Source organism: Nyctereutes procyonoides, unplaced genomic scaffold (assembly GCF_905146905.1).
Source record: "Nyctereutes procyonoides isolate TBG_1078 unplaced genomic scaffold, NYPRO_anot_genome, whole genome shotgun sequence".
Taxonomy (NCBI): Eukaryota; Metazoa; Chordata; class Mammalia; order Carnivora; family Canidae; genus Nyctereutes; species Nyctereutes procyonoides.
In genome coordinates this window covers 16,205,444-16,223,337 of record NW_026575052.1, presented here as the reverse complement: position 1 = coordinate 16,223,337, position 17,894 = coordinate 16,205,444, and the positions used below count along the sequence as shown (strand labels likewise).

Here is a 17,894-nt window from a genome sequence, read left to right as displayed (position 1 = left end):
CCTCTCAGGCCCTCAACATACATCCTAAGTGTTGAGGACAGAGGAGCCACCCATAAGGGCTTTGGCACTGCAGGCTAGTGGGAAGTCAAGAAGGGTGTCAAGCAGGAGACTGGCATGATCAGATTTATATATTAATAGGATTGCTCTGGGTAGATGGGGAATGAATGGGGGTGAGTAATTAGTGAAGAGTAAGGGTGGATGCAGATACCAGTGAGGAGACCATCCATGAAGGGGACTTTTAGTGGAGGTGGCATGGAATTTATATGTGGTGGGTGGAGTTGTCAGGCCCTAATATGGACAGTATGGGAAGAAACCAAGGATGACTCACGGGCTTCTACCTTAGGCACCTCAACAGACAACTGTGCCATTAGATTTGGGGCACCAGAAGAGAACTAGCTTTGGGGGAGATGATTATGATTTTGGTCTTGAGTATGTTAACCTGGAGGCACCTTGGAGACGGTCAAAGGGGAATGTCACATAGGAAGTAGGTGGTTAGATGGACTGGAACACAAAGAGCTGAATTAGGGTCATGGGTGTGGCAGGAGTCCGTATTGGTGTAGGCCATAGAGTGAGTGGGAGATGAAGAAATGACCATATAGAGTTCTTGAAGTGGGGCTGTGAAAAGGGAGAGGAAACTTGGGGCCCACTGTAGACTCTGAAAGTGAATTAGCTGGATGATGGAATGTTTCCAGAAATGAAGAGGTCATCCTCACCCCCTCCCCAAGATCCTACATAATGATAGACCAAAAATAACCAGCTCTGCCATTCTGGGAGGCAGGGTCCTGAGACCTGGTAATGGATATCATCATAGAGATTGATTCTGTTCATTTGTTGGGCTGCAGGCCAGCAGCAGTTCCTGAAGAGGGGATGGAAGGTAGAGGTGGGTGCTCAACAAAACCTCAGCTCTAAGACCTCTGGGAGGAGGAAACTTTGGATTCCCTGGGGATTTCTGGGGTATGAGATGAAGATAGGGGCATGTGCCCTGGGCTGTCTGCAGCCCTCACTGCCTGGTCAGGAGGAACAGGGGTGAGCCCTCCCTGCAAGCCTCCCCACTGGGCCTGCTCTAGGCTGGTATGTCCCTATCCCCTGTGGTGCATGGCACAGCCCCAGCCATCAATCTAGGCATCCCTAGAGTCAACCAAGAAAGTCAATATTTAATTTGGGCATCATGTTAATGCTATTGATCGCTGCCTCCCCTTCTCCGCTTCCTCAGGCTCATTTGTCACTTCCCACCCACTGAGGGTTGCGGGGGTGGACTGTGCTAAGGCCCAGTGGAGGCAGAGCTTACCCTGGGGTTAGCTTGGGAAAACTGGCCTGCATGTGAGGGTGCTACCCTGAGCCACCCACCTTCCCATTCTCCCCAAGAAATCTTTGATCTGCTTTGAGTTTCCTGAGCCCTGTCTCCAGGGAGCTCACTGAGATGGGAAAGGGAGTTCAGCTTTCCTCCAAGGTGGGGACTGAGTCTAATTCCTTGCAGGGTCCATAAGCAGAGCAGGTGTGGTTGGAATTGAATGATGGATAGAACTTGTGAAGTATGCCACTGTAGGAGAGAAGCAAAGAATCCTGGGACCCAGAGCCCAAGGGCTATTCCATTCAAGCTTCTGGAGCCCCTCTGGGTGCCTAGCACTGTGCCTATATAATGCTCATGGAGACCTTGAGACAAAGGTCCAGCTCTAGGCTCTGGGAGGAGTTTGGGAGTGCTTTGAACTTAGAGCTCAGCTGGGCAGCAAAAGAGGCTGGGGGAAGGGCAGAGCTGGGTTCAGCGCCATAGTTTGCTTTTGTCATCTCTGGGGATCCTTGGCACTCTTACCTAGTCTGGCCCACCCACCATCAGGAGGGGAATGGAATTGGGTTGGGGGCCAGGCTCATGCTTAAGTTGCAACTTGATCCCCACTTGGTGAATGGCCTCAAGTTAATAACCTTTCTGAGCCCCAGATTCTTCCTCTGAGAAGTCTCTTAGTGCGTTGGTCACTTTGTATGGTTTTCAGAGGGTCAGAGATGGGAAGGGGCAAGCCTTGGTGGCACAGGGGGATGTTACCAGAATTCTTGCACTGAGCACCTGCCACATCTGGTGCAGCCTTGAGAAGCTGCCAAAAATGCTGCTGTGGGTCACTTGTTGTCCTGAGCCCAAAGCCAAGACTATATCACTGAGGGGACAGTTGGGCCAGGCCTACCTTCTAGATATTGGTCCAAGGGGCAGATAGTCCAGCTTGGGGCACCAGCAAGGTGGCAGCAACACACACAAACAGAAGCAAAAATAAATTCTGCTTCAATGAACTTATCCAGAATTTTGCAATTGAAAAATCCAAAAAGAAGTTGTTTCCATTTCAGCATGCATGTAAGTATTATGCTTCACAGAATAGTATTATTTCTATTATGAATTATGTATGAAGAACACCAGACTCTTTTCAATGTGCAGGGCTCCTAAATATCTTAATCTTGCCCAGATGACTCCCATCCAAGCTGCCCAAGGGACTCCCCAGTGGCCTAGCTCACCCATTCTGAGCCACTCAGTCAAGCCTTGAGCCTAGAGAGCCTGAATCAGTCATTCATTTATTCAGTAATCATTGATGCCAGCTTGTGCCAAGCCCTGAGCTGGGAACTGACAATGTGAAGATGAGGAAAACATAGTCTCTAAGGAGGATACCAAAGAGGCAGAGAGAAAGGATAGATTTTGTTTCCTCTGCCCAAAACCTTCTAGGCACCTTCCTGCCACGCTCTCCTCACTGATGGAGCTCCAGCTACACCGTCTCCTTTCTACTCCTCAAACACATTTCATGCCTTCTCCTACCCCAGGGCCTTTGCATGTGTTGTGCCCTCTACTCAAAAGGCTCTTTCCTAGTTATCTGCTTTGCTGGCTCCTCATCTGTTGATTGAAGCCATCTCCTCAGAAAGGTCTTCCGTACATACCCCTTGCCCCTCTGAGTCATTTTGTATCACATTAGCCTAATCCTTCCTTAGTACTGCTTTTCTCCATATGAAATTACAGCACTTGTTTTCTGTTTCTTGTGTCTCCCCCACTAGGCCGTGAACCTCTAGGGTGATATTCATTGACATATACCATTGCCTGGCACATGATGGGAACTTAATAGATACTGTTGAATGGATGAATGAATGAATGTGGAGTTTAAGGTTCCCATAGGACATCAGGAGGGGGATACCTGAAGCTAAAGCTCTGGCCCTTCATGCCCTGCCACAGGCTGATCTTGTCCTGTCTAGACCTGGGGGTGGAGGGAGGGTATTGCATGTGCATGCCTGGGAAGGAGAAAGCTCCACAGGACACCAGCCTCAGGGCATGCATATTGCAGGAGGCTTGTTCCTTGCATATTAACTTGCTGCTGGGCTGGCAGCTCTGGCTCCTGCTGAATTTTTCACCATAAGGGCCAGTGGTTGATTAGGGATGGGGGTTGGGTGGACAGAGCATAGACATCCAGAAGACCACACATGCTTTTGCACAAGAGTGTCACGTGCAGTGATATAGGCAGGGGCTTGTCACAGGTGGCTGTGCATGTGTGCTCCGTGTGCAGCCGCATGTCCGGGCATGCTCTGCTCTTAGCTGGCCTGTGGTGTGCACAGGTGAATGGTGTTTTATGTGCTATTTAGACCATAGAGTTCCACTCCCACCCCCATTGTGCAGAAAGGAAAAATGAGGCCGACAGAGGGGAAAGGATGCTCCAGGTCACATCATGAGTCTATGAAGGGTCAAGGCTAATGTTCAGTGAACAGTGAGCATTTATGGAAATACCTATGGTGTGCATGGCACTGTGCGGGACACTAGGGACTCACCACAGTAGTGAAACTGGGATCTGGGAACTGGGGCTAGGGGAAGAGGGAGTCACATATGGACATGAGCAGGAGGGGCAGGAGGGGTATTCTCTGCCTTTGTGGAGAGGATATCTGGGAAGGCTTCTTATAGACGAAACCCTCATGCTGAGCTTTGAAGACTAACTGAAAGCTCAGCAGGAAGAGAAAGGGGCAGGGGCACTCCAGGGGGAGGGGGCCATGCAAGCAAAGGAGCCAGGGAGGCATGAAACAAACTGGCACATCTGGGAAACTGAATTGTATGGTTTGGCTGGAGAGAGAGGAGAGTACCGGGGGATGGGCTGCTGAGATGAGGCCACGAGGGAGGCAGGTTCTGATCACAGTGAGCCTTGCAGGCCATGATAGGGGTTTGGATTTTATTTTGAGGGTTTCCAGGGAATCATTGAACCCAGACCTGTGTTCTAGAAAGATTTCTGTAGCTACCAAGGAAAAGTATATTTAACATATACATTTTGAGCACTATGTGCCAGGCACCCCACTAGGTCCTGATGATTCAGTTCTGAATGAGGCACACACTCCCCGCCCCACAGTACGGATACAACAGACAGGTGTGGCAGGTAGAAATCTTGGCGCACAAACTCAAGAAATACTCCATTTCTGTATTCTTGTTAAGTCAGCTCCAATCTGACTCACGCGAAACCCTGTCCTACGAGTTGGCAGAAAATGCAATCTCAGCCATCACTGGGGTCCCCTGACACCTCCTTCAGAGTCTTGTTCCAGGACTCGCTGTCCCACTTGGGCCTAAGCACCAAGGAGGTGCCACATGTCTCCCATCTACTTTGATCACGCAGAGATGCCCATGTCTTGGCTCGAGGTTTGGCAACTCAACTCTGCCACTTCAGAACTCCAGCCTCCCCAGGTGCCCTGCTACCGGGCCTCCACCGATCTTGCCACCAGCCAGGGGTGGGGCTGCCGGACACACGTCCCTACCACTCCCAGCAGGAAAACCCCCTTCTGCCCACTCTGCAGCTAGCTGCTCTGCCTCCGTTCTCTGCCCTCATTGGCCGTCCTCTTCTCCTCATGCCTTGGGAATGCCTAGCTCAGTCACTTCTAGAAGGTTAGCTTTTTCCAAAGTGAGGATGAGCCATCAGACTTCAAACAGCTTTTGTGTTCAGCCCCGCACAGTTCCCTGAGGCTAGGAAAACCAAAGGGCTGGGCTATCAGCATGAAACTGGCAGGGGGCGGGGGGGGGGGGTGTCCCCGAAACAGAGTATCTCAATAAATTATCCTGTCACAGGAGTGCCTGAGTGGTGAGATCCAAGCTGTGAAACTCTGAGAGGGCAGGGATGCACCCGGGACAGTGGGAGCTGAGACAAGGGACACCAAACTCACTCCTAGGAGTCAGGAAAGTTCTCCCAGTGAGCAGAGTTTCTGCCGGACTGAGCCCTGAGAACAGCAAGGAAAAGAGTTCTAGAAGAACGGAACAGCAGGTGGGAAGGCTGTTTGGTGAGCGCCAGCAGAGGTGTGTGAAGAACTGACAGTTGGCCTGTGCGAAGGAGGTGGGGTTAAGTGGTGAAAAGCCTCCTAAGTCCCCAGCCAAGCCTTGGCTGTTCATCTTGATCATAAAAAAAACCTTTGAAAGATATTAATCAAGGAAGTGACATGACCAGATTTCTGATTTAAAAACGCTAGTTGGCTAGAAGTAGAAGAATGGCTGGGGAAAAGGGTAAAGTTGGAAAAGGGCAGCAGTTGGCAGGAGCTGCAGGGATCCAGGCAAAGGATGGTGGCTGCCTGAACCTGGGGCGGTGGCCTCGATGGACAAAAGAGGACAACATCCATATGGATGGGGCGGTGGGGAGGAAGCACAGGGCTTCGAAAGACTATCTGGGGTCAATCCCTGTGATGAAGGCGATTGGATTGGGGAGGATGGTGGTGGTAGGTGCCAGCAGAACACCCAGGGAGAGGAAGGATTCCGGGTGCAATGGACCCCTCCCCCCCTGCATCCCCTTTGCGATTCCCAAACTTCCCACTAGATGGAGGGCTGGTGCTAAGAGACCGTCTCCCCTCCCACTCTCTGCCCTCAGGGCACCCCCAAGGGATGGGCCTTCCCTTGGCCTCTCCAAACCGAGGGTCCCTGAACTCGCCAAGAGAGCTCACGTATTTGGGGCTATCGGCTGCCCCCACTCCCCAGGACTGTGACCTCCACCTCTAGGGAGCAGTAGTGGGGGTATCAGCCCAGAGACCTCCGCCCAGGTGCCTCGGCGAACCGCTCTGTGCCCGCGAACACAGCAGCGTCTCCGTGTTCCGAGGGGCCTCGGTCACTTGGGCCTCAAACTCCGCAGGCCTCCCACAGGTCCGCCCTCAGCTGGGAGGCCTCGCTGCCTACAGCGCTGGGGTTCACCCCCACCCCCCGACGCTCTCATTTTCCCAGACCCCACACTGGGGGAGGAGGCACCCATTCCTCTCACTTCTGCCCCGGGCCCCAGAGGCAGGCCCAGGTCCAGTCCCAGGCGGTCAGAAGCCTGGCATCTAGGCCTTTCTGGACCTTGGAGACAGGATCCAAGGTGGGCCAGGGCCGGGAGGAGCCAGATAGGAGGCGGGGCCTGGTGCGGAGTCGGGAGGCAGTGGGCGTGGCCGGCGGCGGGCTGGGGGCGTGGCCGGCGGCGGGGTGGGGGCGTGGCCAGAGCGGGCTGGGGGCGTGGCCGGCGGCGGGGTGTGGTCGGGATCCCCGAACTTGGAAGCGTCCTCCCCCGCTCGCCTAGCCCCTCCCGGGAGCCCTGCGCGCGCTGGCCCCCAGTCTGATGGCCAGACAGATCCTCCGTCGGGACGCTCCTGGCCCTACTTAACAGAGGTCATTTCTCCAGAGGCCGCGCCCAGCTCTCTGGAACTGCCAGGCCTTGCAGGGAGGAGGGTGGAGGGGGAACACATTCTCGAGCCTACACCTCACCCCCTCCAATCCCCCCCCACCCCGTGTTTCCATTCTTTTCTAGGTGGACAGCTGGAGAGCCTGCGGCTTGAGCCCAGAGCAGGAGGAGCTGGTCAGGCGCCCCCCCTCAGGCGCCCCCCCCCCATCCTGCCCTTCTGTGCTCAGGCCTGGAGCCGGCTCTAAAAATAGACCTAGGCGCCTAACGTGCCCGCCCAGGAGGGGGTCTGGGATGCCTGAGTCACCCTGCCCGCGGGGCCTCCCCTCATCTCTAGGAGCCAAGGCTAACTTGATGGTCAGGCATCACTCGGGCTCTGTTGGCTGGACTCTGCACTCTTGGCTGTGCCTTGTTCCCCTCCCAGGCCCCAGGAACCGGCCAGACTATGGCAGGCCAGGCAGGGGCGTAGCGGTAGCAGCCACAGCCGGGACGGATTAGAAGTTCCCGGCCCTGATTTATTTAGTTGTTTTTGTGCGTCTGGGGGGGATGCCCCCCCACCTCCCTGGCGGGACAGTCAGGTCTACACCTGCCCTTCTCTCCCGCCCAGGTCCCATGGGGCTATTCTAGGCTTCTGGGTGGGGACCTGGGCTCAGAGTAGCAAAAAAATCCCAACTTGGATCTTACAGATTCTGGAGCTACCACCCCATTCTACAGAAGAGGAAACTGAGTCCCAAAGAGAGGAAGGGATCTATCGCAGAGCAGACTGTACTGTAATAGCCCTGGGTTCAAATCTAACTCTGCCTCTCAGCAAGCCACTTCTTAGTGCCTGTTTCCTTACTGTATGTAAAGTGCTTAAGTTGAGGATGATAGCTATTCACCTGTACAATGGGAATCATGACAGACACTTAGGATTATCCTGATGATTAAAATAACTTTTTATTTTTTACGTATTTTTTAAATATTTTATTTATTTATTTGAGAGAGAGAGAGAACGGGAGACCAAGGGGAGGAGCAGAGGGAGAGGGAGAGATAAACTCCAGCAGACTGCGTGCTGAGTACAGAGCCCTATGTAGGGTCAATCTCACAACCCTGAGATCATGACCTGAGCCCAAACCAACAGACACTTAACCAACTGAGCCACCCAGGCACTCCTAAAATTACTTTTTAGAAAGCAGCAAAGGCATTTTGAGAGTTTCTCACACCTGAGTTGGATTCCAGTCCCAAAAGTTTGTGACCATCTCTGGCGCCTATCTTTCTTCCTTTCCCGATGTGTTGAAGAGAATGAATGGGTAAGCTCCGGTCCTCGGAGGCATTCAGCTAAGGTGATGTGGCATGGTCACAGGGACACTGGGATGGGTGTGGAACACTTAGCTCTGAGTGGGTGGGAGGTGGGGGGAGGTGAGGAGAGGTGACATTGCATCCTGGGCTTTGCACAGGTCTGGCTCACCTAACCCTATTTCCAGTTCTGAGAAGGGAGCATGTTTGGGTCATGACAGGTTTAAGAACTGCAGCCTTGAGAGGAATGGAAGAGGCTCAAGAGTCCCCAAAGTTCAGCTTTATCTCGTTGCCAAAGTCAGGGACCTCCCCCCCCCCCACCTCAAGCCAAACAGGGCAGCCAGGCCAACCCTGGCCTTGAACCCAAGTCCTCAGTCTTAGACTCATTCCCCCTTCCTTCCAACCACCTGTTCGCTTTGTCAGGCCTTCTCTGAATGGTCAAGGCTGACAACACTCCAGTTGGTTTTATTTCTTTATGTATTATTTGTTATTTAGGCTGCTTCATGGAGGGAAAAAACAAAAAACAAAAAACGATTGTGTCTTATATATGTCAGAAATGTCACTGACCTCTCAAAGCAACATGATATCTGCTCTGTAAATAGTGAAGGGGACAGATATGAACGTGGGTGTGAGGTTTGGGGCAAGAGTCCCTGGTGAATTACTAGCTCTCCCCAATAATAATAATAATGTTAATAATGCACATTTTTGAGTGTTTGTATGGGCTTGGCTTAGTTTCACGCATGAGATCATGTAATCCTCCCCTGATTTCCATGTGGTTAGGTGTTATCATGATCACCCCATTTTATAAATATGGAAACTAAGGGCTCAGAGAGGTGAAGGAATTTGCCTAAGAGAACAAAGCCAGGAAGTAGCACAGCCAGGATCAAACCCTCTCTGACCTTTGATTTTATTTTCTGTCTTGATGAAAAAATTGCATTTTCATTCTGAACTTTCTCTTCCCCCTGCCCACTCCCTCAAGTTCCCTTCCTAGCCCAGCCCCGGGCACTACTGGGAGGAGGTGGGGCTGGGTAACCAAAAAGCTTCTCTCCACCCAGAGATTCCAGGATTCAAAGAATTTATGATTCCAACTGTCTGAGGCTTTGCATGCCAAGGAAGAATCTGGGAGTCCCTGGCTGCTCCTCTCCTAACCACACCTCCCCCAGGAGACTCCTTGACCTGCCTTCCAGGGCGGGAAGTTTGTCCTTTTAAGGGGAGCTCAGCCCTTCTTTCATTCATGCAGCAAATATTTGTAAAACGCTTGGTCTCTGTCATAGGCTCTGGGGATTAAATGGTAGCGAAAGCAGCTCTTTGTACGGCTTACAGTCTCTAGACGAATCAATGGCTGATCATTGATTACACCCCTCGGTCTTCCAAGCTTCTGTTGAGATTTACCTCTTCTGGGAGACTGTTCCCCACCCCCTATTGGGAAGGAAAGCCAAGACAGTCTCCAAGTGAAGGGTGTAGAGGGCAGGTGGGCAGGGGAGCCTGCCCACAGATGGTGTGTTGTAGGTCGTGCGGGTTACTTTCAACTTATACACAGAATATCTGTCTCCTAAGTCTAGGAACCACGCTTAGCTCTTTCAACATATCGTCTCATGGAACCTTCACAGCACCCTTGTGAGCTGAGGACAATTCTGTTTTACTGGCAAGGAAACAGAAGATGCCCCAGAAGAGGTGAGGCGATTTGCCGAAAGTCACAGAGCTAGTAAGTAAGGGGTAGTTATTCTGAAGCTGGAGACCCCACTCTTAGCTACTGTTCTGAGTTCTTATTTAATTTTTAGGTGAAGAAACTAAGACCAGAAGGGGGCTAGGGACTGGCTAAGAGTCACACAGCACAGCAGGACTGATCTGGGTTGATCGGAAACCAAAGGGATGCTTGGGTATAAAGTGTCCCACTGGGGCCTCAGGAGGCCAACGCTTGCCCCCAAAGGGATCACTGGGAGTGGGGCAGAGCTTGGAGGAAGACTGGGGCCAGATCAGCCTGGGGGTCCCCGATGCTGTCTGTGCTCTTCCCTCCCCCTGTTCCAGGAGGCCGTGTGCTGTGGGGCAGAGGCCCCTTGGAGTGCCTTGATAAATGAGGGCTACATCCCACTGCCCCTTCTTGTGCTTGTTCTAAGATGTCATCTCTGTGCAGGCTTGGGGAGGTGGCCAGTAGGCAAGAGAAGAGGACCCGTCAGACCTTCACCCTCGGGAGCTTCCAGTCTGTCTGGGGAGGTGGGGAATTACTTGGCTTAGGGATCATTATGCCAGCGAGCATCTTTGAGCATTGACTAGGTGCCAGCGCCTTGAGAGAGGCTTTCCCTTTGTCACTATCCTCTTCAATCCTTACAGCAAACCCTAAGTGATAGATGTTGCTGTTATCCCTGTGCTTCTCAGAGGAAGAGGTTAAGTGACATCCCCCCGGCCCCCGTTACAGAGCCAGCAACAGCTAGAGCCCGGATTTGAACCCAGGGACAGGTGATCTAACACCAGGTTCTACTGCAGGAGTTCTCAATATGGTCCCTGGTCCAGCATGTACTGGGAACTTACTCAAAAAGCAAGCTCTACTGAATCAGAAACCCTGGGGGTGGGGCTGGTGGGACCAGTACTCCAAGCTTGAGGACCTCTGCTCTCCTGCTTTGTAGCACTGCAGGTGACTTGATTCAGATCAGGAGCCCTGGAGTCAGGTAAAGCTGAGTTCAGATCTGTGCTCCACCACTTTGCAGTCTTATGACCTTGAGACTTCAGTCTTGAATCCTTGCCTTTCTAGCCCGTGAAGAGGTAAGAACAGTGCCTTACCTCCTAGAATTGCTGCTGGCTGAGTTAAATGAGAGAGTAGATCCCATTTGACAGATGGAAAAAGAAAAAAAAGGGAGATTCAGAGAGGCAAAAGGACTCACCCAGGACTGTGCTGGGTGGAATCTTTCCCAGAGACGGCTCTGCCCTGTGGGTCTGTCCCAAAATGACCAGTTCAAATCCAGCTCCATCCTTGCCAGCCGTGTGACCTTGAGCTGATGACTCACTTCTCTCTGCCTGTATCCCCACACTCAGAATGGGCATCGTGATTGTGCCTGGGCCTCCTATGGATATTGTGAGACTAAAATGAGTTTTTCCATGTTTGGTGCCAGCCAGTGCTTTAGAAGGGTTCAATAAATCTCAGCTGTCGCTATTAAAGGCAGAGCCAGGATCACTGCCAGTGTCTTCTAACGGTCCCCACCCCTGCTCAGAGTATGATGAAGAGTTTACAAGCGGTCGGTGAGCATGGGAATTCCTAGGGGCAGGATTTCCTTGGGGCAGAGTGGTCTCTCCACCTTGCTGCTACTGGCAGGTTGACCTGGTTAATTCTTTAATTGTGAGGGACTGTCTTGTGCATCACAGGATGCTTAGCAGCCTCCCCCCCTCCAGATGCCAGTAGGCACGCCCCCAAGTTGTGACAATCACGAGTGTCTCCAGCATTCTCCTGTGTCCCCTGGGGAGCACAATTGTCTCACTGGAGAGTTGCTGAGTTAGCATAATCAGACAGGGTGCTTTGAGGTGCTTTAGGACGTGAGGTGGGTTAATGTGGGAGCCTACAGTTTACCTTATGCTACCCTGGGGAGGCAGGGGTTCAGGGTCACACAGTGAGTAAAGGGAGGACTGGAATCCAGGGCTCTTGTGCCCATCACCTCCCAAAAGTTCCCTCAGAACAAGCAGGCTGAGCCCAGGGGACAATCCAGGCAAGGCCCATGATGCCTAGTGCGTTCTCCTTTCTTACCCCAGTGACCACCTGCCTGGCCGACACCACATCCGCAGCAGTGCCCCACAGAGTCTGCGCTCACCTCTCCAGAAGCTCCAGGGTGGTCAAAGCAGTCAGGCACCCGGTGCCATGAGCTACTGAAATAAGGCCCCCTGGTTGGGCATCTGTAAATGTTGCTGGGGGCAAGGCTGTCTGTGTGGAGCTCGCCATGGCCCTGCAGGGGAGGTGCGCATTAGCAGAGTAGAGCACCAGTCCACCCGCTGGGACTGTAAAGCTGCCTCTGGAGGTGAAAGATGGGTCTCCCCGCCACAGGGATGCGGACAGCCGTGGAGACATGGTGGCAGGGCTGATTTAAGGCAAAGAGATGGGGGGAGGGAGAACAGGCAACAGAGCCGGAGAGTCAGAGATACAGAACCAGAAACAGAGACACATGCAGATAGAAACAGGGAGAGACAGAGACAGGGACATAAAGATACAGAACGTGGGAGAAGAAGACAGAGATCAGAGACATAGAGAGACACAGAGATTCGGAGTTAGAGATGTAGATTCCCAGAGGCACACAGGAGAGTTAGAAGCAGAGAGGCAGAGGCAAGAGAGAGCTGCAGAGGGGCCAGAGTCACAGGGAAGAAGTCAGGCTAGAGAACCCGAGGGTGACATTGGCGCAGCAAAGAGGACAGAGACAGTGGGAGATGGCCAGAGTCTTAAGGCGATGGGACAGAGATACCCAAAGGAACCAAAGGAGGCAGAGAGTGACCTTGACCCTCTGGTTACCATCTCTCCTTTGGGTCCCAGAAGCCGCACGCATGTGGCTGTTTCTGCACATGTGTACACTCATGCATGTGTCTCCTGTTGGTGTGTGTCTGTGTATGAGTGCTTGGACAGGGCTAGCATGCATTTATCCGCTACTTCACCAGGGGATGCCTCTGGGGCACCACGCTCAGCTGTAGGGCGGTGAGTACCAGTAGACAAGGGCCCTTGGGGTGCCTTTTGCTTCTTAGTAGAGAAAGACAGTATACATGCACACAGACACACACGCACACACAGATACTGCAGCTATGCAGAGATTTAAAACAGATTCATGTGATCAGGAATGGCTTGAGATTCCTCTGGATCTGGTGGTCAGGAGAGGCCACTCTAGGAGGTAACTTTGAGGCAAGACCTGTCAAAGAGCCAGCCCAGCAAAGATCAGGGAAAGATCCTTCCAGGTAGAGGAAGGGGGGTTGGTAAAAAAGCTCTGAGGGGAAAATCAACCTGACCAATTCAGGACCGAGAATGGAAACCAGGGGGGCCCCAGAAGCTGGGGGCAAGGCTGCTGGACAGGAAGGCGGAGGACAGATCATGCTGGACTTAGTAAGGCCAAGGAAAAGATTTGGGGTTTTATTCTAGGTGAAATGAGAACTAGAAAATTGAAGTAGGAGCATGAATGCAACAGCTACAGATCTGGAAAGGCCTTGCTGGCAGCTGGGTGGGAGGTAGGGGTTGGGAGTCTCCTGCAACAGTCCAGGCAGAAGAGGGTGTGGCTTGGGTGAGTGTGGGGAGGAGTGGATGGATGCAGGCTGTATTTTGGAGGTAGAGTCAACAGGACTGGGTGGGGGGTGGGGAGGAACCAAGGATGACTCCTAGTTTTTTGGCCTGAGCATCTGAATGAATTATGGTGGCATTTACCAGAATGAGGAAGACAGGAAGAAGTAGATCTGTGGGGAAAAATTAGAGAGTTCTGTTTTGGCCGTGTCTAATACGAGTGCACGCATGTGCACCTGTGTGCACCTATGCCAGGGCTCACTTGTGACACGTGCATGTGGGCTTCAGACCGCCTCTGCTTGGCCTTGTGGGAGCTCCTGGCCCTGTCCTGGGACCAAGCCCCATCTTGGCTCTTTATTTTCCCCAGCTTGTGCTGCCCCTGCCAGATGGGGATTCCCCGATAGCCAGCTGGGACAGGGGGGTGGGCAGCTCTGGGCGCGGTGGACATCTGGGCATACTACCCTGGGCCTGGGAGGCCTCAGTAGCCCCACCCGGCAGCGGCAGCCAGGCTCCAGGGCAGCTGGTGGCGATTAGCAGCGTTCATTACCTCGTGGTGATGCCATCTGGGGTGAGGGCACTGAGCCCAGCCCCACAGGATACCCTGCTTGCTGGTGTGCAGGGCTTTCTGGGGCTGAAGCATAGAAATGTGCGCATGTATGTACATGTGTCCGCGTGTGAGCGGGGTGCTTCCCGTGGGAGCCACCTGTGCACACATGTATATGTAGATCTGCAGGTTTCTCTGCTTGTGTAGATGAGTAATTACACCTGTGGGCACATGTGCATGGGTCTATGTATGTTTGTGCATACATAGCTGGGTGTGTGCATATCCAAGTACATGCAGTGCCGTACATATGCATTCTGAGAACTGCACACCTGTGCTGGAGTATGTCCAGGGATATGTTTCTGTGGGTTCATATGTGCTCACACATGTGTCTCCATGCGTGTTTATGTGGGGGATTATCATGTGTGTGCATGCGTCTGTATATAAATGTAGGTGCCTACATAGGCACATGCAGTCTACACACCTGTTGTGAAGAGCATCTCTGCATGTTCCTGGATATGTGCACATGCGCGTCCGAGGGAGGATGGCGCGTGGGCACCTTTCTAGACCATGTCTACAGTGTGTCTAGGCCAGGTTCTGGTGAGTGCGCTTGCGGGGCTATGTGGAGGTATCTGTGTTCCCCCTTCTCCGCTCCCTCTGGCTCTGGCTTCTCTGGGTCCAGCCGTCCCCTCCTGCCTGGGAGAGTCACATACGAGCGGAGGAAGGGTAGGAGCTGCCCAGGATGGCACAGTCCTTAAGAACTTGTGCTGTGAGTGCAGGCTAGCTGGATGTGGCTCCCTGTTCCACCTGTCATAGCCACGTGATCTTGGGTAAGTTGCATAGTTCCTATGCTCCAGGTTTCCCCATCTGTAAAATGGGGATAAGAATAGAATTCTCCCTCCTGGGGTGGATGTGAGGAGAAAAGGAGTCAGCCCATGTGGAGTCCTTGGCACAGACCCTGGCCTATACGAGGTGCCTATGAGTTCCCAAAAGCCCACCTCTGGAACAGCACCCTGGGGGCAGGGAGAGCCTGTGCCCTCCCACTTCTCAGGCCGGGGTGCCCAGAAAGCCCCACCCCTCCGCTTCCCGCCTGCTGAGCTCAGCGTTTCCCAGGCCCCACCGCTGTCCTAGCCACATCTGGGAAGGCTCCCTGGCCCCGCCTGGACGACAGTGGGGCTCTTCTGTGGCCTTGGTTGGGGTTTCCGCTGACTCAGCGCCTCTGGCTCTTAAGGCGGGAAATCCCAAGCCTGCTCCCCCTCTCTCTCGGGTTAGATGGGCCACAGGGCTGGTTCAACCCTATAGCTTCTATGGGAAGTCTCCCCTCATCAGGGCATCCCAGTTGCTCCCTGCTCCCCATATCCATTCCTACCATTCATGGGCCTCTTGAACCCAATTCTTGGTAGGTAGTTCCTCAGCCTTAGTGCCCACAAATTTGTTTGCTGCCTTGGGCGAGGTAACCTTGAGAGGGTCACTGGGATCATCCCTGCATCTGGATAGAACTGGACACTGTAACCTGCTCCTTTCTGCTAAGAAGTCCCATCCCTAGTGCATATGCTTGAACCTCAGCACCCTCCACACTCCTACCTCCTGCCAGCGTTCATGGTAATAATGATAATAACAGTGAATATTTATTGAGCTCCTTTTTTAATATCATTTTTATTACTTGACAATCCTAGTTTCTTACAGCTCTCCTTTTTTTGGGGGGGGGCACAGTTTACAGCTATTTTTGCATGTTTACTTCTTTTAAGTAAACTCAGCCCCCCGACTCGAGACTCAAACTGGCAGTCCCAAGATCAAGAGTCCCATGCTCCACCGACTGCGCCAGCCAGGCGCCCCATACGAGCTCCTTTTTCGTGCCAGACCCTGTACAAGCCCTTTGACAGCCTTCCACTCGTTTCCTGCTTGCAACAACCCTGTGGGGTATAGAGATCATTATCCCATCATACAGATGAAAAAGGGAGTCTGAGTTAAATAGTAAGTTCCAAGCCACAAAGCTAGAGCGCAGAGGACAGGGACTGGAGCCCTTCTAACCTCATGGAATCAGGAAGACTAAGGGAGCCTGCAGGGCTCCACTTCTCCGGGCATGAGGTTAGAGCAGAACGGGTTAATGCAGACCCCCCCAACGCCCCATAGCCCAGGAGCACCCCCTCTTCCAATTCAGACCGAGAGGAACAGACTAACTGGGAATGTGAGGCTGAGAAACTGGAAAAAGCTGCCCGAGGAGGCCTGGGCAGCAGCCACGTCACCGCTGCCACGGAACTGGGGAGGAGGGTCTCCGACACCCCCCTCTGCCCGCCGCTCCCCCCGCCCAGGGCCTTCTGGAGGCCCCGCCAGGAGAGGGGAAGGGGGTGGCCCGGGAGGCCCTTCACTCTCCAGCCGGCCCTTGAAGGGCTGCCCGCCCCCCGCCCCCGCCCCCGAGGCCGCCGCCGCCGCCGGCCGCCGAGCCCCCTCGCAGGGCAGCTCCGGGCACGCAGGGGCCCGCCCCGCTCGCTCACCTGGCGGGAGGCGGGCGGGGCGGGGCGGGCGCGGGGCCAGGCCGGGAGCGGGGCGCGCGTCCCGCCGCCGCCTCTGCCACCGCCGGAGCCCCCTCCCGGCCCTGCGTCCCGCCTCCTGCTCGGCGGGCGGGTCCAGCTGTGTTCCATTAGCGGCCCTGGCACGTCCCCAGCCCCCTGGAACCGCCCCTCTTCCCCCACCCGCGGTGGCCGGCGTCCCGGCAGACAGGCGCGCGCGCTCGCGGGGCCGCATTCAGCCCCCCGGAGCTGGCGCCCTGGCACTGGGGCCCGCGCCGACCACGAGTGGTCCGCGACCTCCCAGCGGCCTTGAGGATCCCCTGGCCGGCTGACCTGGGCTGCCTGGATTACTCGGTGAGGTGGGGATCCCCGGCCACGGTAAGTGGGGGTGGAGTGGGCTGCCTCCGGCCGGGCTGAAGCGCCTCTTCTGCCTCCAACTTGCTGTGTGACTTGGGCCCAGTGGCATCCCGTCTCTGGACCTCAGTTGCCTTCTCTTTAGGGGAGCTCTAAACTCCATCTGGGTTCTGCTTTCCCTGCCTCCAGATCTGTGCCTTTCTACTGGGATGGGATCACATCCTTGGAAGCTTCTCTCCTATCCCTGCAGCCCCTGCTCTGGCTGAGGCCAGGGGCTAGAGATGAGGAGCGGGAAGGGGACACAAGCACAGCGATGTTCCCGCCTCCGCATGCGTTCACATGCCTCCCACAGCTGGCAACTCTTCCACTGACTGGCAGGACGGGGAGGCCAGGATAGGGTTTTGAGTGCACACCACTAGGAAGGGGGATGAATGGGGTGGAGGAACAGTTCTGCCCCAGGAACGAGGGGAACAGGGTCCTACCTCCAAATATATTGAAGTGAGGGGTCCTTCGGGTGCTCACTCCCTATTCAGGACTGAGGGAAGAGAAGTAGAGTTCCATAACAGCTGGGGGGAATGAGGTCAGACTTGCACAAGAACTTCCCGACAGGCAGGCCTACTGGAAGGGGAGTCACAGGCTGGCTCTGTGCACGTGTGTACGGGCAAGCTGGTATGTCCAGGTATACGGGTGACATGGGTCTCTGTAAGCATGCCTGTGTGCAGGTAGGTCTGTACACACCCAGTAGCACAAATGTGTCTGCGTGTGTAAGTGTGTATATATCTGCATGTGTCATGCTGACACATGAATGACTGTGTGTGCACGTGCGAGCTGCCCGTCTCAGGGGAGGCCGGATGATGTATGGGTCTGCTGGCGGCTTGCTGAGCCTGCATTGATTTATCTGGGCCCATCCATCACCGTTTAATAAAACTAAAAGACGAGCATCCATCAGCGAGGGAGGTTGGCAACAAGGTCCTGAGCTCGGTAACCTGCTTTCCTACCCACTGTACCCACGGGGGATGCTTCCTTGGCCCCCACAAAACTCCGTGATACTGACAGGAGATTCAGACCCTGACCTTTGTGGGTGCCTGGCAGGACTGGATGAACTGGGTGCAGCTAGCCAGGTACCAGGCTAGCGTAGAGCAATACAGTGCACAGGTTGATAAAATATTGAAATACTTCTAAGCATCTTGGTAAATAGTCTCTGTCTCAAGCCCCTCACTACCCCAATTCACCTGGCCTTCTAGGACCCTCTAGATCTCTCGGGAATCCAGCATTTATCCCCTGGCGCCATTAGATGCTGCCTCGACCCAGTTTCAGTGCTCTAACCAGCATTCTCCTCTGGCTGGTCGCTGTCT

General features: G+C 54.0%; 1 protein-coding gene across 6 annotated transcripts in view; it reads left to right on the top strand.

Moving 5' to 3' along the window:
* Positions 1–16,206: 16,206 nt before the first annotated feature.
* COL16A1 (collagen type XVI alpha 1 chain) overlaps positions 16,207–17,894 on the top strand; it is a 49,046-nt gene continuing 47,358 nt past the window's right edge. For 5 of the 6 annotated variants that reach the window (XM_055332424.1, XM_055332428.1, XM_055332427.1 and 2 more), the window contains exon 1: positions 16,207–16,563. The gene's annotated coding sequence lies outside the window, so the exon portion shown is untranslated. The remainder of the gene's footprint in view (positions 16,564–17,894) is intronic. The other variant, XM_055332423.1, reaches the window with a different exon arrangement.